The sequence below is a fragment of the Balaenoptera borealis genome, assembly GCF_965194805.1.
Source record: "Balaenoptera borealis genome assembly, chromosome: 19".
Classification (NCBI taxonomy): domain Eukaryota; kingdom Metazoa; phylum Chordata; class Mammalia; order Artiodactyla; family Balaenopteridae; genus Balaenoptera; species Balaenoptera borealis.
Window position 1 is genome coordinate 31,251,910 of NC_138878.1, and position 27,068 is coordinate 31,278,977.

Here is a 27,068-nt window from a genome sequence, read left to right on the forward strand (position 1 = left end):
AAAAGGAAAATTAAAAACATAGTAGGTGAGAGCCTTCAGACACTTTACTCTCATCACCCCAAAATATTTGGGCCTCTGAGACAGTGAAGGTGAAACCATAACTCTCTGGAGACTAAGTCTTAAAGGTAAACTTAGCACTGTGATCTGAAGAGAATGTTTGCATTCCTCAGATGTGATAAGGAAATGCATGGCAGGAAGGGAAATCTTCTCAGTTGGATGGCCCAGTACAGGCTCTATCTTGGTTTCTGAATATCTTCTAAAGTGAGTCACCAAAGGTGAATTTATTAAGTAGGCACTGTGCTGTACATTGTAACATTGTAGATCTGCCTAAAATGTTAGTGTCTCGATAGCTTATTTCCTTAGTCCTTGAAACAAAAAAAAATTATCATGAAGAATAAGTGGGTTTTAAGATTTGTGAAAACTGGATGAGAAACAGAAAAGTCAGACATATTCACTTAATTTTAAAAAATTAAATGGCTTTCTTAGAGGACTTCCTGAGTCGGCTAGTTAATGAATTTGCACGAAGAATAAAGGAATATGTATTAATACTTATTTTTATTCTCGCTCAAACCTCTGGCACATTACATCTTAGCTGATTGCATTGTCTCTAAATGGCTTGAGGTGGTAATATATGAACAGTCAATAATTTCTGAGCATTTTCATCTTTACAATACACATCTAATGAGTTTATGTCTTCATTCTTAATTACTTCAGCAATAGATATTATATGATCCCATGTGAAAAGACATATTTAATTAATATTGCCTCTTAAAGCTTTGTGAGGAAACGTTTCTTTGATTTGTCGTATAAATTTATAGGTTCCATCATGGATATCACTCATGCAATAAGTGCCTTGGGAAAAGAGTGCTAAGCAAAGCCTCTCAGCGATCTGGTGGCAAACAGGAAGGGAGGCAACAGCTTTATTTTCAATATAAGGTCCCAGGGTGGAACACAAAGAATAGACATAGATCATCTCAAGGGTTACCAGATTTATGACAGGTTCTCCTCTTAACCAACAGAATGAAGGAAGAGAGGTGGCAGTGAGACCAAATTCTTCTGGTGCATTGAGGGGGAAAAAAAAAAAGAACACAGGAGACTGGGATCATCTCCTAAGATTTTGTTATTATCTTTTTTTTGACGTTTTAAAAACACTTTTTAAGTTTTTTTTTTTTTTTTTTTTCTTTTTTGGTTGCACACGTGGGATCTTAGTTCCTGGACCAGGGATTGAACCCACACCCTCTGCAGTGGAAACACAGAGTCTTAACCACTGGGCCACCAGGAAAGTCTCTGTTTTTTATTATTGTGGGAAATTTAACAATTAGAAAATAGTTTAAAGTGTAGAAAAAAATCCTAACACCCTGGTGTAGTCACTGTTGTGGTATATATTTCCTTCCAGTCTTCTTCTTTTTTTTAATATGGTTGACTATCTTACATATATTTATATCTTCAATTTCACTTCACAGTCTTCAGAAATATCACTTTAATGCCTACAAACCATATTGTTTTGATATTGCTTAAAATGATTATTTTATTCACAATTCCCATTTTTTGACAAAGTGGTAATGATAGTTCTGTGGGTACTCCTCAAATAGTTATTAGCTGACTAACATTTTCTGCATCTCCATCTCTCCATCTCTAAAATGGGATTCTGAGATACACCTCTTCTTTCTGTTGCTAAATCCATACACATATAAATATCCAAGAGAGCCATTGACATTATGTTGAGGTAAAGAGCTTTTCATAAGAGATTCAGGATCCAGAATGGTAGACCTGGGGTTAATAGTGGACTGAGTTTCATGCATTTTAATTACTGACAAACCCAAATTAGATTCTCAGATAAAATAGCATCAGGTACTAACAGGGACCAAGAGGTCAGAAGTTCCAGGGCCCTGCCAACTTTACCAGCCATCCATGCTATAATTGATTAAAGCATTACAGGGTAATATTTTGCTAAGTGTGTCACAGCATCTCTTCTCGTTAGGTGCTACATTGGCTTGCTGATGTAAAACATGCTGAAATAATTAGATTACTGGCAATCATAGGGAAAATAACATCTGTCATGGATATGATGTCACAATATTTTAAAAGAAAAAATTCAAGATACCTCTTTCACAGCCTGCAAATTTTCTGTCTCATTCTTATCCTTTGTTCACTCTCTAACTCCTTGCCGCTTTGCTAACAGGCAGAAAACAGTCAGATTTCTCTGGGGTGTCAACTGCACAATACTTGAATGCGTAGGTAGAGTAGAAGTTGATAGGTTTCCCTGGAGGTCTTTAGGGATGGAATATCTATCTGGATATTTATATGGAATATCAGAGTGAGAAAACATTTTCACGAGTCTATAGATTTTACAATATCACAGTGGGTGCTCTGTGGATCATAGAAGAAACCCTGAATTGGAGACTGTTGGTTTTAGGGTCCCATTTCCTGGCTATGTTGGTTGTCTAATGCCACCAAGCTTCACTTTCTTCATCTGTAAAAATAAGGAAGTTGAATTACGAATTCAACAGCTTCTCCTTGCTTTAGTTTGCTGTCAGAAGAAATTTTCTCTCCTCAAGCTGCCTACAGAAAGAGCAAAAGATCTTGTACGTTAAATCCAAGAAACAGAATCACAGCATAGGAAATTAAGAAAGCTTGGAAACTGGTGGAGGGTGCATCTGAAAAGGTCTGGTGGTCCTTGACTAGTGGGAGTGACTGGAAATTAAGTGACTTGCTTGTTGCTTACTTTTTCCCCCCAGAATGTGAGGTCCCTGAGAGATCACCTGTCTCATTTTCAGCTAGCTGTCTTTATTGCCTAGAATAGTTCCTGTAACACAAAGGTGTCAGTAAGTATTTTTTAAGGGGCTGAATAATGAATAGGTTTGCTCAGTAGTAGAAATTTGTAATATGAGATGCAGGTCCATGCAATTACTATTCACAAAGAGGAAAGACATTCTCGGCAAAGTATCCTCACCTTTTAATGGCCTCATGCCCAAGGATTGAGGTGGAGGTGGGTCTATGTGAAATCTAGAGCTATTTTCTTAATTGATTGGGTGGCAACTGGATTGACTTTCAGGGATACAGTTCAGGTACTAAAAAGACTGGAAATACTAGATTGGTTCTACTCTTCATTTTGAGGTTGCTCACCTAAATAAGTCCTAAATCTTATCATTCACATATCTATCTATGGTAATGTGTAGATTCTGAAAGAGCAAAACTAATTTCCGATGGGATTCTCCAGAGTGTCCAGTCTGACTAGGGAGCAGTTCCTTTTGGCCTAGGGAATTGTTTGTCAGGTGTCTCCACCCCACCCCACTTCTTTACGGTACGCTTGGGAAGGAAGTTACTATGCACAGCCCACACTTAAGGAGTGAGAAGTCATGCTCCACCTCCTTGAGGACAGAGTAATTATATAAATTACTTGCAGTTCTTCTGAATTTGAGAAATTTGTTGCTTCTCCCCTAATTTATTTGCTCAACTATTTATATCCATATGAACTCGTGGATATTTATATTATACTTTGAGTTATAATCCAATACTATTTTATTTATATTGCTGCCCAAGTTGTTCCACCATTGTCCATTGGGAGCTCTTTCAGTTGACTCCTTTGTCCCTTTGATATACCCACATCAATGTGGGTCTTTTGTTTTGTTATGCTTTTTAGTTTTTTAGCACATCCTTACTTTCTGCTATTACAAGATGCTCCAGGCTCATTTTGTATATCTCTTACCCCAGTCCAATAAATCAGTTACTTCTCCAAAGATGTGCAACCTTTAAAAATCTACTTTTTCTTCCTTGAGATTATTTTGGTTCTTATTTTCGGTTTTAGCTGTGCTCAGAAACTTTTATTGTTAACTTCTCCGTATGTCAGTCCAGAGGTGCAGGTATTAGAAGAAAATTTTCAGATTCCATTACTAAATAGGAGTTTAGAAATAGACTTGCAATTTCTCTTCTGAGGCTCCTATATCACCAGTGTCAAATGCTGTAGCTTGTTAACAAGAAAGCTACTACCCAGAGAGGGCTTAGAAATGCCAATTAGAGTCAGATCATTTATTTATAAATGTACAAATTCATTTCACGTTTTATCATGGGGCAAAGCATGCCTCGCCCCTTTAACTGTCAAGATTACTGAGCTGGGCAGAACGAATGACATGTTCTTCAAATGACATTTCTGACTTCCACAGCTGCTTCCCTCCTCCCCAAAGGCTCCCTCTTCTCCTGAATTCACAGGGGGCGGGCTTTTTTATTGCTTTTAAGGATTGTTTTCCATGGAAAGAAGAAAAAATGAGTTTCCCTTGGTTAAGTAATAGGTGTGAAGAGAGCAGTTTATGCGCATAAGAAGGATAATTTTAACCCTGGGCAAGTTCTTGAGTTGGTTTATTGAGTGATATTTTTAAAAAGTGGCAAAATATAACATACACCCTTTTCCTAGTCATTCTAGGTCTCAGGCCTGTGAAGGAGGTCTTTCTCTTGGTAATGTGTAGATTCTGAAAGAGCAAAAATAATTTCCGATGGGATTCTCCAGGGTGTCCAGTCTGACTAGGGAGCAATTTCTTTTGGCCTACAGGAAAATTGTACATTCGGATCCGGGAAAAAGAGAGGCCACCTCTGGCGGCTGCCTCTTTCTTCTGGAGACTCAGATTATTAGCATCCTCTTTGTCGGCTGAGACTGCATCCCAGTGGACTGGCCAGAGGAAAGGTAAATCCAGCTCCTCCCCGACTCCGAAATCAGGCAGCAAGTGAATTATTCAACGTGAACTCAATTAACAACACCAATACCCGTCATAGAATCCTGAACAAGATGGACAATTTAGGGGCAGCATTTAGCTACATTTCAAAAATGTGGCAAGGTGAACTAGGAAAAGGGAGCAGGGAGGTTTTATTTCTGGTTTCTACTAAGGTACCTGATTGATTTGTCAATAACCGTCACAAGTTTTATAGATACTTGGAATAAACTTTAAATATGTGTGTATGTCAGTGTCCCTCCAAAATAAAAGAAAATTGTTCAAAATACCAGAAAGCTGTTGACCCAGATTGATTGAGATCTGAAAGCTCCGAAATTCACTGTAGTGTCCTTTTTTAAAAAATTCTTTTGCCTGGATGAGTCATTTGACATAAACTCAAAAGTTCCTCTCCAGATACAGAATGAGATGCCATTGCTATTGGAATTGCTAGTCACCCTTTGATATATTAAACCTCACTTGTTCAATCATATTTATTGCAAGCTGTGAAATAATTACTAGCTATAACCTTGGTTCAGGAGAGTTCAACTTTTCCTTTGAATAGCCCCTTCGTTATGTAGGGCTGTGCTTCCAAATTAACCATCCATCAGGGGAAATTTCTGTTGAGGCCAGCTTTCTGGACTTTCTGCCCTGGAGCCCAAATTTACAGGTCTCCTTTGGCTTCAGTTTGGGTAGGTAGATCAGATGTGATGAGAGGTGGAGGGCTCTCACCATTCCCACTAAGTGATCTCATGGTTGATACAGAATGGGGACTCAAATTGCAGGGCTGTTAAACTGAAAGGCCTCCTTTACACTTGCCCGTTTCCAGGTAGAGCTTGAAAGATATCCACATTAAAGTTTACTACGTATGAAATGTACATAATGGCGCAAGGCAAAATGTGTGACAGTCTCCTGGCAGGATTCATCAATCATTCCAGACTTTTTTTCAGTAGGGATAAACAGCTCAGCAGGACTAGTAAGGGTTTACATCCCAGGAATCTTGGTTTAGTAGAAATATATCCTCTGAGATATTTTTTATTAATAGCTCTTTAGGGAGAAAAGGTTGTAAGAAAATTCCACCTCCTTGGACCATGGATTTATTACTAAAAGCCCATATCAAATCTCTTGATCCATTAAGTACTGTATGTTACTATACATCATAGGTGACTATCTTTGGAGAAACAGTGACACAGTGCATAAGACAGACAGTACTTTGTGGATTGAAGCTGTTCAGTACACTTTGCTGCTCCTCATTTTTTTTTTTTTTAACCAAGAGTGATCAGGAAATGGGATGTACCATGCAGTTAGATATTTGGTTAACTGTAAGTATATATTTACTAATATATTTGCTAATATTTTAGCAATTTTCAAAGATTAAAGAACAATGAAATATTCACACTTTTAAAATATGCCAAATTTTCACCAGCTAAAATTTTCATTTTTAGCTAAAAGTAGTTAATATTTATTGAGTGCCCAGTATGTGCTAGACACCCTATTAACTGCTTTAGGTGCATTAGCTCACTGATTGTTCTTCGTTTTTCTCTGAGGTAGGCGTGCATATTGGCTTCAATTTAATGAGTTGATAATTGAGGCTCAGGGAGGTTAAGTGTTTTGCCCAAGGTTTCACAGCTTTTCAGTGATGGGGCTAGGATTTGAACCAAGGCAGGCTGCCTGTCCTCTAAACTGCCTGCCAAATAATGTAAAGTGCTACTGTGGTCTAGTCTAACCTCTTCTAATATTCCAGATGTAGGCCAGCTTTAACACACCAGAATGGGAACTCTCTGAATCTCAAGATAGTCCTTTGTTATAAAAAATCATTTTCCTTTATTATCTAAAAATCTCAATTCTTGTAGCTTTTTTATCCACTGCTTCTGGTTTTATCCCTGGTATATATCAAAGCCCTTTAGGAACTGGAGAGTCTTGCTCGGGCATTGAGTGTTTTTATTTTAATTATTACTATATGAAAGGTGAATCCCGCTTCTGTGTGGTAGCCCTGCATGTATTTAAAGGCAACTATTATGACCCTTCAGCCCCATCCACCACTTTTTCAGGCTGAACATCATCAGTCGCTACAAGTATCTTTCATAGAAAATAATAATGATCATAATTATAATCCGGAGGCATGTGCCAAGCACTTAGATAAGTATGAATCTACTGAGTCCTCATGGGAACCCTGTAATATTTTTCCATTTTATAGATGCAACAACTGAAGCTCAAATCAATTAGGTTACATATTCAGGCCTTGTAGATGGCAGATGAATTTCAAACCTGAGTCCATCGAACTCCAAAGCCTTTGCTCCTACCATGATGCTCTTGGTGGCAACCTTTCTAAGGCTTTTCTATTGTTGAGCTCCAGAATCCATTGTTAGGCATAGGACCAGGTAGCCACTCTGTGATCTCCTTTTCCTTCCTGATTATTGGTCCCAAAGCCCCAGTCACCTCACTTCTCACCTGGATAACTACCCATATTTACTCGTTCTTTTGTGGGGGCTTCTGTCAAAGTGGCTGCAGAATTAATTCCAGTCCCCTAGCCCCTATTCCTTTTCTTTATCATTCCTTACAGGGGTTCCAATGGAAAATCAAAATGATGCAAAAATATCCTATGTGGGTAGCTTATAGCCAGTCTTTCATCTGGGAATATGGTGACCAACTCATCCCAGTTTGCCTGGGACTTTTCCAGTTTTAGCACTGAAAGACCCATATCCCAGGACCTCTTCAGTCCTGGGCAAACCAGGATGTTTTTTTTTAAAAAAAATTTATTTATTTATTTATTTTTGGTTGTGTTGGGTCTTCGTTTCTGTGTGAGGGCTTTCTCTAGTTGCGGCAAGCAGAGACCACTCTTCATCGCAGTGCGCGGGCCTCTCACTATCGCGGCCTCTCTTGTTGCGGAGCACAGGCTCAGTAATTGTGGCTCACGGGCCCAGTTGCTCTGCAGCATGTGGGATCTTCCCAGACCAGGGCTCGAACCCGTATCCCCTGCATTGGCAGGCAGATTCTCAACCACTGCGCCACCAGGGAAGCCCAACCAGGATATTTTTAGTCAGCTTAACTGGGAGGGTAAATGGACAAGCTCTAAGCATAAAGGGTCTTTGGATGGGCTTGGGACAGGAGGGGAGTGTAAATGAACCTCCTAAAATTGAACACAAAATTTTGTATTGATTAGAGAGTCACAGTCATGCCGCCAGTAAATGGCAGAGACAGCTTTCAAACCCATGCCAGGCTAAGTCCAAGTTAGACATAGTTGTGCCCTTACCAAACACTGGCCCTAGGGTGAATTCTCCTAGAAAAGTGCAAGTGGCATGGGCCTAAATATCCCTGAGTTACTAAAATTTGTATGTAAGAAGAGATTCCCAGAATGTAGCATTTCAGGCATAGTCTGAATAATGTAAACTAAGACTTCTAAATCTGTTCTTCTAGGTACTGTATCAATATAGCCTTAAGATATAGTCATAGCTTTGGGGAGGCAGAGACATCATTCCTGACTCTAGATTTCATTTAACACCCAAGTTTTCTCACTTGAACTAACATTAATCTGGGTTCCTGCCATTTGTATTCTTTTCTCCCTCTATTATTTTTGGGTGCCTGACAATACTCTTATAATTATTTCAGATTTCTGAATGTTAGTTTGTATTCTAGATTTTCCTGTGGTTAACATCTGTCTATGCATGTAAGCTAAGTGCCTAGTGATGCCTCAAAAATAACAGTGTTGCAGATAGAAAACAATTGCATGTTCACTGAAACTATAGATAATTGCATGGTTTGGAAGCTTCTTGCCTTTTGGAATATGACAACTGCAAATAAAACAATGTGAATACCTTATAAGTTCTGTTTTGCCATCAGGAAACATTGATTTCTTTCTTGCTACAGTAATAGCGGTTAAACTATCTGGTTATCTAACCTATTTCAACCAGAAAAAGAATAACAGGACAATATGAGCTCAAGTATACACACGTGAGTATCACTGAGAAAGATTTCTCACAAATAGTGTTTTATGTAGGTAAGAATTCAGTTAAACACTTTACATATGTTGCCTTATTTGATCTTCACAACAAACCTATAGTGATCATTAACATTTACTGAGTGCTTACTATGAGTCAAGCACTGTTTTTAGTACCTAACTTGTATTATCTCATTTAATGATGGCAATATCCCTAGGAGGAAAAGTTGGGAATACTTTCTAAACCTGGCCAAAGGTGGCTTAAACTGGTGAAATTATTTATCGTTTGCTCTACAGGAAATCTCAAAGCAGGCCTTACCAGTGCTCAGTAATGTCCCAAAGGACTCAGTCTCCTTTGATACTTTCTTTCTGACAACTTCAGTGAGTTGTCAATGTATTGAAAGATGGCTGCAACAGCCCCAAGCATCACATCTTCATAGAAAAACACCCAAAGCAGGAAACAAGAGAGGAAGTGGCAAAGGGCCTCTTCTCTATACTGTTCTTTAATTCTCAGGGAGGACAATCCTTCCTAGATGACCGCAGAAGATTCCCTTTTTCAACTCATTACTTAGAATTAGGTCATACCATCATGCTCACCTTCCAGGGAAGCTGGCAAAGTGAATTTGAGGCAAAGAAGAATGAAGTTGCCTTGATTGGCTTAGAACAGTGGTTCTCAAACATTTTGGTCTCAGGACCTGTTTTCACTATTAAAAATAGAGAGCTTTTTTTATATGAGTTATATCTATTGATATTTACCGTATTAGAAATTAAAACTGATAAATGAAAAAGATTAAGGTGTTAACAATAACAAGAAACAAAATGCATATTAATATTAAAATATTTTTACTTAAAAATGTTTTCCAAAAAAATTAGCAAGAAGCGTGGTATTGCTTTATGTTTTTGTAAATATCTTTAATGTCTGGCTTAACAGAAGACACCTGGATTCTCATAGCTCCTTCTATTCAATCTGTTGTGATAAGTTGCTTTAGTTGAAGTATATGAGGGAAATCCAGTCTCACACAGATATTTAGTTGGAAAAGTTAGGATATTTTTAAAAGCCCTTTTTAGATAAGCGTGGATATTCTTTATTGACACTACCCAAACTCACCAAGTGGTAGTTTTTTAAGGTTCGTTGCAATGTGAAATCTGAAACCATATCAATAAACATTTTGAATTCTGTTTCATTAAAATTCACTGGTCTCTTTTGTAATTTGAAGGGACCTTTTACCCCCCTTTTATGACTTTGTAACCTCATGCATTGGTCATTTGGAAAATATTGGTTCATTGAGTTATGCAGATTTTCCAAATGTTATATTTTATTAAACAATGTAAAAAATCATATTAATCAATATCACCATTGATCTCATCACAATCTTTACATATTGGGAAGTTGTCAAGCTTTCCGTGGCATATACAAATTTTCCAAAATTCTAATTTTCACTTGAAAGCTCATTTTTTGTTTTTGGCAGCAAATACTATCAGTTGTTTTCCTTGAAGTGTGAGGTTTATATTGTCTGCCAAATACCTAAGTCTGGATAACCATGGTTTTTTAGTCGTTATTTTAAGTAAAAATGATGTTCCATGATAAAAAGTGGTTAGTTCGGCCTATAACTCAGAGCTGTGCACAGGTTGCCTTTCCTTGAGACATAGTCCTTCAGTATGCCCCGAAATGCTTCATGTGTGCTTCTCATTTCATCACACACAATTAAAAGATGTGTATTCAAAGGTCAGGATTTAATTGAATTACTAATTCGTTAGTAATTTTACTGTTCCATCAAGGATTCTTTTAAGTGAAACTGGCTTTTTTTTTATGGTAGTACATGGCTACTGATGCAGTTTGGTGCCCCTGCCTTAATTCATTCTAGAATACCAGCAGTTTTACCCACCATTGCTTTCACCACAGTGAAAAAGGTAAATAATGTTTTAGTATTCTTATGAAAATAGTTTATTTCATTTTTTAAAATATTTTCTTGGCCGTGCCACACGGCATGTGGGATCTTAGCTCCCTGACCAGGGATCGAACCCGTGCCCCTTGCATTGGAAGCACGGAGTCTTAACTACTGGACTGCCAGGGAAGTCTGAAAATAGTGTATTTCTTGCAGACTCCCTGAAAGGGTCTCAGGGACCCCAAGGGTCTGTGGACCACACTTTGAAAACTGCTGTTTTAGACCATTAATAATTCATCTCCTGAAGTTGGACAGATAGCTGACCAAACAAAATAAAGGTTTTATTAGCAGTGAAGAGAGAAGAATGCCTGTTGTATAGACACCACTGCATGCAAGACAAGTCTGAGTTCTGAGGCAGCAGGCCTGGGACTCGACTACAGGGTTGCCCGGCTCCTTAGCATTGGCTTTTAATCACTCTTTTTTTTTTTATCTGCCTCCCAGGAAATATTGTTAATGCCCAGCCTGTAAAGCTAGTCTGATCCTGCTGTTCTTCAGTTCCTCCCCACCCCTTTCATGGAATTCATGCCCTCCACTATCTCTGTAGGACATTTCTCCAGCTTCTACCCTTTAGCTTTAGCTACACCCAACTCATTCATTCTCTAGTTACACGCTACCCCTTGCTGTTCCCATTGCTCCCCAATCACAGAGCAGCACGTGCCTCCATCACTGCCTGCTGAAACCCCACCAAGAACATATACCACCTCCTTCATGAAGCTTTCCCAGTTCTTCCATCAAAATTAATCTGTCTTCTGTGACCTCACATTATTGTAACGTTGACTGCACCTTGCTGTGTGTTACATAGAGTTGTGTCCATGCCTGTTTCTCTTGCTAAATTTCAATTTCATTAAGGTTGGGGCCCACAGTTTTCTTCATCTTTATGTATTAGATTGTTTCTGGCACAGGTCATGGGCATCTCATGGCTGTTCACAACTGTCGGTTGGGTGGAATTTCACCCACAAAATGTTCTGATAGAGCATGAGGCATACTACTGAATGCCTGAAACGATCTATCCTTTCATTGGCTAGACATAACAGAGGACAGTTAGGATTGGTTTTGATACATATTCACCACTAACTTGACATATTTTTAGTCTTCTGAGAGTTGCTTCATAATCAGATGTAAGTGGAGAAATGTAAATGCCACCTCTTTGAGTTTATTTTTATTTTTCTGTTTCCTTTAACATGTTTTATTTCCTTCATACCAATGTGCATGATGAAATGAGAGATCATTTTTGGATATGAATTCTTCCTTGACAAAGTCTTTGAGGTGGTTGATATGAAAATTTGGTACAGGTGTGTGATTCATGCAAATGAAAAACTCTGGATTAAATTTTTTCAAGTTACTAAAATAAAAGTCCATGAAAAATAAAACTCTATCTAGACTACTCCTCCTAAAGGCTGGGTGATGTGCCTCAGTGAATAACTTGCAAACCTACAGTAGTATAGTTGGAAAATGGAGGTGACAGGGCTTGTTCCACCATGACTCTGAAGAGCATTTATCAAATGCCCCTTTAAGGAGAACTTCTCGCTCTGAGATGTTATACCAGGGACTCTGTAGAAGAAGGAAGAATCTGTGATTCAGGGAGTGGTAAACTTGTTTTTAGTCAGGTTTATTTAGTTAAAATTTACATACAGTAAAAGTCATTCTTTTCAGGGTACAGTTCTATGAGTTTTGACAAACACTTATAGTTGTGTCACCACCACATTCAAGAAACAGAGCAGCGCTGCCATTCCCTCCAAATGCTCTCTCTTCCTCCTTTGTACTTAACCTCTTCTCCACCCCAACCCTGTGTGCACACTTATCCATTTTTTTGTCTCTATAAATTTGTCTTTTCCAGAGTGTCATATAGATGAGATCATACAGTGCACAGATTTTTGTGTCTAGCTTCTGTCACCTAGCACAATGCTTTTAAGTTCATCTATGTTGAAGGAGGTATTGGTAGTTGGTACTTTCTATTGCTGAGTAGTATGGCATTGTATAGTTATACCATAGTTTATTTTTGACCAACTGAAGGACATGTGTTTTTAGTTTTGGGGGATTATGAATAAAACCACTATAAACATTTGTGTGCAGGTCTTTGCGTGAATATAAGTTTTTATTTCACTTGGGTGAATGCCAAGTCAATTTGGAGTGGGATTGTTGGGTCATATGGTATCTTTAGGTTATATGTATTTTTATAAGAAAAAATATATATTCTTATAAGAAAAAATATTTCCCCTGAGAAAATTATGACTATTCATGGTTATTGAGGTGAGCAGAGTCATGAATCACCTAAAACAATAGATGATAACGTTATTGTTGTTTGGTTTGAATACACAATGTGTGGTATCTTTGCAGCAGATTTATCTTCCTAATTACATTTGCTCTGAGCTGATGTTTAAATGAGTCAGTGTTCCCTGGGCACACACCAGTGTTGCAACCAAGCAGAAGGCTGCAGGTCAGAGAGGGGACAGCCAACTGAGGACATCAGTGTGGCCACAGATAATCCACGAAGTGGATAACAAGCATGCAGACAGTCACTTGATGCCTACCATATTCTAATAGCTACGTTGACAGTTGCCCTATTTTGCTCGTGCAGGATATTGAGTTTTTATTCTCAGAGTGCAGTATAAGTCAGGATCATCCCCATTCCTTAAAGTGAAAATATAAAATTTGATTTTCCCCAAAAGGCCTATCCCAGCTTCCACCTCATCCAAGTCAATCAGCAACTGTCCATCGAGTGCCCACTCTCTTTTTCTCTACTCTTTGATGCTTGCTGGGGGAAGAGTTTGGCATGTGAAAAATAGTGTTTGTCCTTTGGAAACCTTACTTAATTTGTTCAGGGAAATGAGGTTTGTATAAGAAGAAACAGTGATAATCAGATAATCTGTTACTGTGAGCTAAAGTGGACAAGAAGGATGGGTGTTTTAGGAGCACAGAGAAAGGAAGACTCATGTGATAGGGCAGGACAGTTAGGAAAGGCACAACAGAAGGGACGGATACTGGGAGGCAAGTCTATTACAATGATCTCCATGAAGGTTGGGACCTCCTTGTCCCTGTTGTGTCCCCAGTGTGGGATATGGCCCTTGCGTGAGCAGGTATTTATCAAATACATGATATGTAGGAGGTTTTCTTTTGTGCCTCATACTTTATTATATTTATTTTTTGCAAATTATAAGAGTGATACATGCTCATTGCAAAACCATCAAGCATTATGGATTTAAACAGGGAAAGCCTGTAATATAATTTGTGTCTTATCCTTGAGTAGCCCCTGGTAAGTTTGATGTTTATTCTGTAATTCTTCACATGCACACCTACTCTCACACACTCACAGCTGTACTATTCTGCTACTTGCTTTTATCACATATTCTTCTAGCTCAGCATAGAGTTCTATTTCGTTTTTTAAAAGCCATGACACATGACATCCTCATTGTATAGACGTACCCCAAATTTATTTATTCAACCTCTTGTAGATGGGCTATTGGGCTTTTTAAACGGGGGGTTAGAAAGGTGGAGAGTAGTAAGAGAGGACTGGAAACACTGGGAATAGGGAGAAGTTAAGAAGAGCTGTTCTTCTGGGAGGGGAAAAGAAGAAAAATATGAGGGAAAGTCAGTGAAAAATTCCACACCTATGATAGAAGCCATAACTTTCTTAAAGATGAAATAAATTAGAATATGAAAAGCCAAATTGTATCTGGAAGAAAATGTAGGAGGATATTCTTATGATTTCAGAGGAGGAAAAGATTTCTTAAGACTCAAAAAGTGCTATAAATAAAGGAAAGGATAGATGATTTTATTAAATTTGTTTACAGTTCTTCTCACTAAAAGACACCATAAGGAATGAAGAATAAGCCACAAATTGGGAGAAGAATTTGCATCACCTATAACTGACGAAGGATTAGTATCTAAAATATATTAGAAAACTGCTCTAATCATAAAAAGAAGCAAAGAAAAAGTAGAATAATGCACAAAAGATAAAAAACAGATGTTTCGTAGACTGCATATTTGAATAGCTTATAGACATGTGAAAAGATAATCTCATTAGTAAGCTAGGAAATGCAAAATAAAATATCACTATTTTGCAGACTTGCCCAATTGGTAAACATTTAAAATTCAAACAACCAGGTGACAGCGAGGACATGGGAGACTGGGAAATTTCATTCACCGCTAGTTGAAGTATAAGTTATTACCACAACCATGGAAAAGGGTTTGATGGTGTGTTCATTGTATTATACTGCATAACACATTACCGTAAAATTTAACAGCTTAAAATAACATTTATTATTCACAGTTTCTCTGGGTCAGAAATCCTGGAATGGCCTTGCTGGGTTCTTTGTCTCAGGGTTTCACACAAGGCTGTAATCAAGGTTTTGGCCCAGGCTCTGGTCTCATCTCAAGGCTTGACTAGGGAAAGATTCACTTCGAAGCTCAGTCATGTATTGATAGTTGTTAGCAAGATTCAGTTCCTTGTGTATTGTTGGACTAGGGGGCCTTGGCTCCTTGCTGTCCTCTGGTTAGAGGCCTCTATCTGGTCCTTGCTACATGGATCTCTCCACAAGGCAGGTCACAACATGGCAGCTGGTTTCATCAGAGTGAACAAGTGAGAAAGAGTGACAGAAGCCACAGTTTTTTTTTAAAGAGCTTTATTGAGTAATTCACCTAATATTTGCCCATTTAAAGTATTCAGTTTAGTGGTTTTTATATTCACACATTTGTGCAGCCAACACTACCATCTAATTTAAAAACGTTTTTGTGACCTAAAAGGAATTTCATCATAAGTACAGTCAATTGATCTTTGACAAAGGGGCAAAGATAATACAATAGAGCAAAGAAAGCCTTTTCAACTAATGGTGCTGGAACAACTGGACATTCACATGCAAAAAAATAAATCTAGACAGACTTTACACACTTCAAAAAATTAACTCAAAATGGATCATAGAGCTAGATGTAAAATGTGAAACTATAAAACTCCTAGAAGATAACATAGGAGAAAACCTTGGTAGCCTTGGGTACAGTGATGACTTTGTAGATTCAACACCTAAGGCACAATCCATGAAAGAAATAATTGATAAGCTGGACTTCATTAAAATTAAAAACTTCTCTATGAAAGATAATGTCAGGAGAAAGAGAAGACAAACCACAGGCTGGGAGAAAATATTTGCAAAAAAAATCTGATAAAAAACTGTTATCCAAAATTTATAATGAACTGTTAAAGCTCAACAATAAGAAAACAAACAACCTGATTTAAAAATATAGGCCAAAGATCTTAACAGATACCTCACCAAAGAAGATATACAGATGGCAAATAAACATCTGAAAAGATGCTCCACATCATATGCATCAGGGAAATGCAAATTAAAACAACGAGATAACACTGCACCTTTTAAAAAGGTCAAGATCCAGAGCATTGACAAAGCCAAATGCTGGTGAGAATAAGGACCAACAAGAACTCTCACTCATTGCTCGTAGGAATACACATTTGATGATTTCTTACAAAACTAAACATATTCTTACCATACGACCCAGTGATTTTGTTCCTTGGTATTTACCCAAAGGAACTGAAAACACATCCACACAGAAACCTGCACATGGATATTTATTCTCACTTTATTTATGATTGCCAAAACTTGGAAGCAACAAAGATGTCCTTCAGTAGGTGAATGGATAAATTAACTCTGGCACATCCAGACAATGGAATATTATTCAGTACTAAAAAGTAATGAGCTATCAAGCCATAAAAAGACATGGAGGAACCTTAAGTGCATGTTGTCAAGTGAAAGAATTCAGTCTGAAAAGGCTGCACACTCTGTGATTCCAACCAGATGACATTCTGGAAAAGGCAAAACTATGGAGGCAGTAAAAAGATCAATGGCTTCAGGGACTGGGCGGAGGACAGGGAGGGAGGCATGGAGCACAGGACTTTTAAGGTGGTGATAATACTCTGTACGATACTATATTGATGGGTATATGTCATTATACATTTATCCAAACCATAGAATGTACAACACCAAGAGTAAACCATAATATAAACTATGGACTCTGGGTGTTAATGATCTGTTAATGTAGGTTCATCAATTGTAATAAGTGTACATCAAAGGTACCACTCTGGTAGGGGTTGGTGATAATGGAGGAAGATGTGCATGCGTGAAGACAGGGGATATATGGGAAAGTTCTGCACCTTCTTAAACCTAAAACTATGCTAAAAAAATAAAGTCTTAAAAAAAAGGAATCCCATACTCATTAACAGTCACTACCCCTTCCTGCCCTCTACCACCACCAGCCATAGGTAACGACATTAATATGCTGCTTTCTGTTTCTGTGGATTTGCCTATTCTGGATATTTCACATAAATGGAATCACACAGTACATGGTCTTTGTGACTGGCTTATTTCACTTGATAATTTTTAGGGTTCACTCATGTTGTAGCATGTATCAGTACTTGATTTTTTTTTACTGCTTAGTAATATTCCATTGTATGGATATACTCCAATTTTTTTCTATTCATCAGTTGGACACTTAGGTTGTTTCCAGTTTTTCACTATTATGAAAGATACTGTTATGCACATGTGTATACAAGTTTCTGTGTGGACATAGTTTTTATTTCCCTTATGTGTACTAGGAGTGGAATTTCTGGCTTGTATGGTAACACGTTTAACTTTTTAAGGAACTCAAAACTGTTTTCCATAGCAGCTGTACCATTTTTACATTCTTACCAGCAATGTATGAAAGTTCCAATTTCTCCGTGTCTTTATCAAAACTTATTATTACCTGTTATTATTATGTTATTACCTGTCATTTTGATTATAGCTATCCTAGTGGGTATGAAATGGTATCTTATAGTGGTTTTGATTTGCAATTCCCTAATAACTAACAATATTAGTCCTTATTGGCCATTTGTAATCTTATTTGGAAAAAATATCTGTTTAGATATGTTGGCCATTTAAAAATTATGTTATTTGTCTTTTAATTGTTGCATTATAATAGTTTTTTATATGTTATAGATATATATTTCTTGTCAGATATGTTATTTGCAAATATTTTCTCCCATTTCATGGGTTGTCTTTCACTTTTCTGATGGTGTCCTTTCTTAAAAATTTTATGTTTTTTTAATTGAAGTATAGTCATTTAAAGTATTATATTAGTTTCAGGTGTGCAACATAGTGCTTCAGTATTTTTACAGATTATAATCCATTTAAAGTTCTTACAAAATAATGGCTATAGTTCCCTGTGCTTTACAATATGTCCCTGTTGCTTATCTATTTTATACATAGTAGTTTGTATCTATTAATCCCATACCCTTATTTTGCCCCTCCCCTGTTCCCTCTCTCCACTGGCAACCACTAGTTTGTTTTCTATATCTGTGAGTCTGTTTCTGTTTTGTTATATATGTTCATTTGTTTTATTTTTTAGATTCCACATGTAAGTGATAATATACAGTATTTGTCTTCGTCTGACTTAACTTCACTAAGCATGATACTTTCTAAGTCCAACCACATTGTTGCAAATGGCAGAATTTCAGATGACATGGTACTTTATATAGAAAACTCTAAAGTCTCCATCATAAAACTATTAGAACTAATAAATGAATTCGGTAAATTTGCAGGATACAAGATTAATATATAGAAATCTGTTGCTTTCCTATACACAGATAATGAACTATCAGAAAGAAAAAGCAAAAAAAAAATCCTGTTTAAAGTCTCATCAAAAAGAATAAAATACCTATGAATAAACTTAACCAAGGAGGTGAATGACCTATACTTTGAAAACTATGAAACACTGATGAAGGAAATTGAAGATGATACAAAAAAATGGAAAGATATCCCATGTTCTTGGGTTGGAAGAATTAATGTTGTTAAAATGGCTGTACTACCCAAAGCAATCTACAGATTTAATGCAATCTCTATCAAAATACCCATGATATTTTCACTTAACTACTTCAAGTAATCCTAAAATTTATATAGTATCACAAAAGATCCCCAATTGCCAAAGCAATCTTGAGAAAAAAGAACAAAGCTGGAGGTATCAATGCTCCTTGACTTCAGACTAAACTACAAAGCTACAGTAATCAAAACAGTATGATACTGTCACAAAAACAGACACACAGATCAATGGAACAGACTAGAGAGCCCAGAAATAAACCCACACACTGATGGTCAATTCATCTACAACAAAGGAAGCAAGAATATACAATGGAGACAGTCTATTCAATAAGTGGTGCTGGGAAAACTGGACAGCTACATGTAAAAGAATGAGGTTAGAACATTTCCTCACACGATATACAAAAAGCAAACTAAAAATGGATTAAAGTCCTAAATGTAAGACTTGAAACCATAAAACTCCTAAAAGAGAAAATAGGCAGTACACTTTGACATAACTATATATATATATATATATATTTGGATCTGTATCCTAAGGCAAAAGAAATACAAACAAAAATAAACAAATGGGATGTAATAAAACTTAAAAGTTTTTACACAGCAAAGGAAACCACCAACAAAATGAAAAGACAACCTACTGAATGGGAGAAAATATTTGTAAATGATATGAGCAATAAAGGGTTAATATTCAAAAAACATGAACAGCTCATACAACTTAATATCAAAAAAAACTTGATTTAAAAATGGGCAGAAATGTTTGCAGATGATATGATACTATACATAGAGAATGCTAAAGATGTTACCAGAAAACTACTAGAGCTAATCAATGAATTTGGTAAAGTAGCAGGATACAAAATTAATGCACAGAAATCTCTTGCATTCCTATACACTAATGATGAAAAATCTGAAAGAGAAATTAAGGAAACACTCCCATTTACCATTGCAACAAAAAGAATAAAATACCTAGGAATAAACCTACCTAAGGAGACAAAAGACCTGTATACAGAAAAGTATAAGACACTGATGAAAGAAATTAAAGCTGATGCAAACAGATGGAGAGATATGCCATGTTCTTGGATTGGAAGAATCAACATTGTAAAAATGACTATAGTACCCAAAGCAATCTACAGATTCAATGCAATCCCTATCAAACTACCAATGGCATTTTCCACAGAACTAGAACAAAAAATTTCATAATTTGTATGGAAACACAAAAGACCCCGGATAGCCAAAGCAATCTTGAGAAAGAAAAACAGAGCTGGAGGAATCAGACTCCCTGACCTCAGAGTATACTACAAAGCTACAGTAATCAAGACAGTATGGTACTGGCACAAAAACAAATATAAATCAATGGAACAGGATAGAAAACCTCAGAGATAAACCCATGCACATATGGTCACCTTATCTTTGATAAAGGAGGCAAGAATATACAATGGAGAAAAGACAGCCTCTTCAATAAGTGGTGCTGGGAAAACTGGACAGCTACATGTAAAAGAATGAAATTAGAACACTCCCTAACACCATACACAAAAATAAACTCAAAATGGATTAAAGACCTAAATGTAAGGCCAGACACTGTCAAACTCTTAGAGGAAAACATAGGCAGAACACTCTATGACATAAATCACAGCAACATCCTTTTTGACCCACCTCCTAGAGAAATGGAAATAAAACCAAAAATAAACAAATGGGACCTAATGAAACTTAAAAGCTTTTGCACAGCAAAGGAAACCATAAACAAGACGAAAAGACAACCCTCAGAATGGGAGAAAATATTTGCAAATGAAGCAACTGACAAAGGATTAATCTCCAAAATATACAAGCAGCTCATGCAGCTCAATATCAAAAAAACAAACAACCCAATCCAAAAATGGGCAGAATACCTAAATAGACATTTTTCCAAAGAAGATATACAGATTGCCAACAAACACATGAAAGGATGCTCAACATCACTAATCATTAGAGAAATGCAAATCAAAACCACAATGAGGTGTCACCTCACACCGGTCAGAATGGCCATCATCAAAAAATCTACAAACAGTAAATGCTGGAGAGGGTGTGGAGGAAAGGGAACCCTCCTGCACTGTTGGTGGGAATGTAAATTGATACAGCCACTATGGAGAACAGTAAGGAGGTTCCTTAAAAAACTAAAAATAGAACTACCATATGACCCAGCAATCCCACTACTGAGCATATACCCTGAGGAAACCATAATTCAAAAAGGGTCATGTACCACAATGTTCATTGCAGCACTATTTACAATAGCCAGGACATGGAAGCAACCTAAGTGTCCATCGACAGATGAATGGATAAAGAAGATGTGGCACATATATACAATGGAATATTACTCAGCCATGAAAAGAAACAAAATTGAGTTATTTGTAGTGAGGTGGATGGACCTAGAGTCTATCATACAGAGTGAAGTAAGTCAGAGAAAAACAAATATCGTGTGCTAACACATATATATGGAATCTTAAAAAAAAACACAAACTTCTGAAGAACCTAGGGGCAGGACAGGAATAAAAATGCAGACATAGAGAATGGACTTGAGGACACGGAGGGGGGAAGGGTAAGCTGGGATGAAGTGAGAGAGTGGCATGGACATATATACACTACCAAATGTAAAATAGCTAGCTAGTGGGAAGCAGCCGCATAGCAGAGGGAGATCACCTTGGTGCTTTGTGACCGACTAGAGGGTTGGGATAAGGAGGGTGGGAGGGAGATGCAAGAGGGAGGGGATATGGAGATATACGTATGCATATAGCAGATTCACTTTGTTATACAGCAGAAACTAACACAACACTGTAAAGCAATTATACTCCAATAAACATGTTAAAAAAAAAATGGGCAGAAGACCTAATAGGTGTTTTTCCAAAGAAGACATACAGATAGCTTACAGGCATATGAAAAGATGCTCAACATCACTAATCATTAGATTAGATATCACCTCACACCTTTCGGAATGGCTATCATCAAAAAGTCTACAAATAACAAATGTTGCTGAGTATGTGGAGAAAAGGGAACCCTTGTACACTGTTGGTGAGAATGTAAATTGGTGCGGCCACTATGGAAAACAGTACGGAGTTTCCTCAAGAAAAATAAATAGAACTACCATATGATCCAGCAGTTCCACTCCTGGGTATTATATTTGGAAAAAAAAAACCACTAATTCAAAATGATACATGTTCCCTAATGTTTATAGCAGCATTACTTACAATAGCCAAGATATGAAAGCAACCTGTGTCCATCAATAAATGAATGATTAAAGAAGATGTGGTGTACGTATACAATGAAATATTATTCTGCCGTAAAGAAGATTGATGGTGTCCTTTTATGCACACAAATTTTTAGGTGAAGTCCAATTTATCTGTTTTTATTTTGTAGCTTGTGCTTTTCATGTCATATTGAATAAAATATTGCCTATCCCAAAGTCATTTAGAAGTAGCCTACCACATGTAGTAAAGTTGAACCTGCACTTTCTCAATAAACCAGCTGTTTGTGTCCTCCAAAGTATGAATTCTAGAGAAAAGCTTGCGTGAGTGCACATCAAGAATGTTCAGAGCAGCATAATCCATAGTGTTAAAAAATAAGAATGAAACTTATGTTCATCAACAGTAGAAAGGATGAATAAATTTTGCTACAGTCATTCAATGAGAATGAAAATGAATGAACTGTAGATACACACATTAAAATATTATACATTTGGTGAAAAAGCAAGACAGTAGAATACATGCTGTTTGTTTTTTTTTTTTAATTTTATTTATTTATTTTATTTTTGGCTGTGTTGGGTCTTCGTTTCTGTGCGAGGGCTTTCTCTAGTTGTGGCAAGCGGGGGCCACTCTTCATCGCGGTGCGCGGACCTCTCACTATCGCGGCCTCTCTTGTTGCGGAGCACAGGCTCCAGACGCGCAGGCTCAGTAATTGTGGCTCACGGGCCCAGCCACTCCGCTGCATGTGGGATCTTCCCAGACCAGGGCTCGAACCTGTGTTCCCTGCATTGGCAGGCAAATTCTCAACCACTGCGCCACCAGGGAAACCCCCATGCTGTTTTTATAAAGTTCATTTATAGAAAGTTCCACGTGAGGCACAATTAAACAGTATTTATTTAGGAGTAAATACATACATAGAAAAGCTGTAAGAGAAGCACAGGATGAATGCAAAATCCAGGATATTGGTTGCCTTTGGAAGAGAGAAAAGGGATATGATAAAAAGGGATGTACAGGAGGTTTGTAAGGCTCTGGTAACATATTATTTCTTATCAGGGTAGTTGGTACATAGATCATTCTTTTATTATTTTTTTAACCCATACATATATTACACATTCCTATATTATCTTTATTTGAACCATTTTTATACACTCACATGGCTTAATAAAAATTAACAATTTTCTGAAATAGATAATAAAACTTTTGAAATGTCTAAGGCCTTATTGTCTAACTTCCTACTGAGCTGGAATCTTTTATTCCATAGATATTCCAGGTCTTAGTTGGAAACTTCTAGCAACAGAAATGGTGTCTAGACCCACCATTGTGGGAGCCAGTTTTACATTTCTTAAAAGGCTGACTCTTCTCAAGTCCTCAATATGTTGAACTGAAAACTCTCTCCTAGTGACTTTTGCTACCAGTAGTAGTGCTACTCAAATAAGTCATGTACAACTTTCTAATCTCTCATTTAATTAGACCTACCCCCTAATTATTCAAAAATATCTACATGTGTTTTTCTTTTGACACTGAAGCCTTCCTTACCAAATTTCCTTGGTAAGCATGCTCAATTTCTTGAAATCCAGACCAAATAAGATATGGCTGGAGCCATTTTAATCCTGGCTCTTTTTTTCCAAAGCCTCCTGGTTGCTTCTCAAAAAGCTCATTGTCTATTTGGGAGAAGTGAGCTGAACACAGGAAATGAATTTAACTGTCAAAGTCTGTGAACAGACAAAACATAGTAAAAGAATTTAGAAGATGATTCTCAGCAGAATACTCAGTTTTGCTTGAAGAAAGGATAAAGCATTTTATTATTTGATTAGTTGTGTCACAGTTTAAAATTTTAATCTGACTTTGTACGTTGAATAATAAGCCTGCAAACTAAAGAGAAGTACGCAATTACAACTGAATGTAGCTTTGATTTTTACAAAGTAAGACTTGCCCCTTAGAATGCATGAAAGGTATTAACATAATCTAAACATCAATATTACGAACATGATGGGCAAGAGATCTCTTATGTCAGCATTTAAAAATAGTGGGCCCTCCTTTCCTCTGGGACAGGGATCTGCCCAGAATTTATTCATCATGTATGAATTGACATTTTTGGAACTCTGATGTGTTTCAATTAAATCCCATGGGGAGGGATACCCAGGCTCTTTCTTCACCACTTACTAGCTGTTGTTCTGCTCCTTGGTTTCTCATCTGTAAATTGGTGATGAGAATTGTACCTACTTTGTGGGGTGGTAGTCGGGCTGGGATGTGAAGATATTTGTGAAGAGCTTAGCGTGGGCCTGGCACATGGTAAACTTTCAATGAATGCAAAGTTAGCTTTGCTATAATTTCCCCACTATGTTCAAGGATTTCACAGCCCAGGGGTCTACAGTTCCACAGCACTAGGTGTCTTCTTGCGTATTCTTGGGGCTTTCTCTTTCTTCTTGAGGACGTCCCCCCTTGCAGACCACACTCAGATATTTGAGGTGGTCCCAGCATTCCTCCATCCTGGAAATTGAAAGGGGAACATTGACTCCCAAGAACCCTATTCAGTTTGCCTGGCAAAAATAATAATAATAATTTGGAAAACTTGAAAACTGGGAGACTTCACATAAAAATCTACAAATTCTACTGTCTCTTTAAAAACTATACTCTCCACCAGCTCTGGGACTGTGCATCCTCAAGGCATCATTGGCTAGAGCTGAACAATGGCTTTTGTGACACAGAGCATGCTTTCTCCAGTTCCCCACCATCTCCAGCCTGGTCACTTCTCTCATATCCACACATTCGGTCCCTGTACTCAATGAGTTTGCAAACTTTCCTCTTGCTAACTGAAAAGGGCTTCCTTTATTGAGAACATGAGCTTGGGTTTTGCTATATGGAAAGGGAATATTGCCTGCTATTCCAGTAAACAAAGAATGTTGCCATCCATTCCATTTCTACAAGGATCAAGTCATCAGCCACTGTGACTGCCTCCCCGGCTCCCTAAGGGGAATTCAGGATGGAGAAAAACAGAAAGAATTCTGTGCTTTGGATACTGGCTCTAGATAGTTAAGATGTGTATCTAAAGAATAATTTCAGTGAGCCCAGGCTCTTGCATCTCCCCATACATAGAGAACGACTAAACTCATTAACTTGAGACGTCTGTTTTTTATGATTAGCAGTAATCTTTTGATATTCGACTACATGTTTTGTTTCAGCAAAAAAAAATATATATCCTGGTTCCTCCCATAGCTCTTCGCAGCATTTCCTCAGAGTTATCCGAGAGGCTGTCTCCAGGGCTATAGTCCTCAGTAAGGTCCCCAAGTAAAACTTAACTCGAAACTTTTAGGTTACGTGCTTTTCTTCAGTCGACAACTATCATAGATTATAGCTTTTGATTTTTTTTTTTAGGTGATTTTGAATTTCTTCTCGCTTTTCAGAGAAACTTTGGTTTTTTCTGCAGCAGGTTTCTTTTTGTACTCTCCAAGAACAGCTTGCTGGCTTGCAAAAAAGAAGAAGCAGGGCTCTTTGGGGAGCTGTCAGAAAGAGCAGCTGCAGCCCCAGCATGGTGCTCCTGATCCCCGCAAGTGGCACGTAACACTTTATTTGTAAAGAGAAGGACAGAGAACTTCTCTTCTCCCCATGTTTCGATTTGCATTTTATTAGGCACCCAGTAGGATGGTTTGCAAATCACCGTCTTCACTCGAGGATCTCTCTGTCAATTCCCAGCCTACCCGAGGGCAAAACACAGGGATGCAAAAAACAGAATGGTGTTAAAAGGAATCGGAAGAATGCAGCTCACAACTGTGACATTTTATTCTTCTCCAAAAAGTGCCTTTTGTTTATAAGACTTCTGAGTGGCTCTGCCCAGTTAAGTAGAGGTAGTACAAGGTTAAGGAGAGGAAGGCTGTTATAGGGGAGAGAGGCAGAGGCTGAGGTTCTAGATTTAGCACCTCCACTTGCTGGTTGTGTGTTCTGGCATAAACAAGTTCAGGCCTAAGCCTCAGTCTCCAAATAATTTCTTTCATAGAGCTGGCCTGAATGCAGTGACACAGTGCATGTAACTTCCCTGGCCGTCTCCACGTGGCCCTCCTCCCCTTCATCTTTGTTTCTTCTCTTATCCAGCGTTTCGCATATTAAGCACTAGGAAGTGCCCTAGGAAGTAAGCACTAGGAAGACTGTACCTTCCAGAGAAGAGCTTTGCTTTACTTCTTCACTCAGTTGTTACTATTATTTTAATCATTACAGAGAAATCTTGCTGTTGAAACAAGATAAAATATGATTTTTTCCTTCAGAATTTTATTTACTGGAAAGTGGGAAACTTTTGCATGAAATTAGGAATACCTTCAACTGGGAACATGTCCTGGGGAATCTTTTGAAACATGGGAGAAAGACCAGATTGTGTTTGGTTTGGTTTATCTTTAAATATACATTATGGAAAGTAGATAATCTATGTATGGTGTATGTGATACTTCCTTTGGTGTCAGAACAACTACCTGGCCCTTCTACAGGTAGTTCAGCCTGTATTCAATATAATTTGGATTTAAAAAGTAAAGCTGTCAGCCATTACTGAGGAGATTGGGAGGTAGGATCGAAGTTTCTAGAATCAATGCTAACTTCTTGTCTTTTTTTAAAAGTATAATAGAAAGACTCCATAAAGAAGTCAAATTTTCATGGTTTTATTTTCATAGGTACATGGGGGTTGGATTTGCTCTAGTTCTTTTGTTTTTCCAGGATGTTGAGAAGGGATTGGGCTGTTCAGTTGCTCTCAGTCTTTCCCAGGCTAGATGCTAAGGTTAGATCTTACAGGTCCCTGGAAGGTTGAAGTCAATGATCTCTCAGTCTCTTCCAAGCCTGTGGCTCAATGAGGTGCCACAAGATTCACTCTTTAGGTTGGCAAATTCCGTATCTCTTGTCTCTACGCATTTCTTATACCTCTTACCGTGGAGCAAAGACCATCTCCTTCCTCTATTATAATCCCTTAACACCACTGAAGACATTTCACTGTAATTATCTGTTTATCTGTAATTATCAGTATGTGTTGTTTGTGGATTTTCTGATGACAAATATCAGGTCTCATTCATCTTTTTATTCCTGACACTTAGCATAATGGGCAAGTATTTTGTTGGGGGGCAAACATAATACTGTGTTGAATGAAAATTGAATGAATGAATATGGCCCCTGATGCAGTCAAAAGTGTGGCCTATCTTTTTCTTGATCACATTTACATACCCTCAACATAGGAAAAAGTTTGGCTAAATAGGGAAAGGTTCTTGGGGAAAAAAAGACCCATCCATGTTCCAGCTCTTTGACTCAGCTTTGCCACTGGGGAGGGGATGGTGGGAGATGGAGGTTTTATTTTAACCATGGTCCTGGTGAGAAACAGTTCCCACTCCTCACTTATCCCATTCTTTCCCAGGGTAAAGGTTATGGTGGGAGGCTTTACTTTTACTACC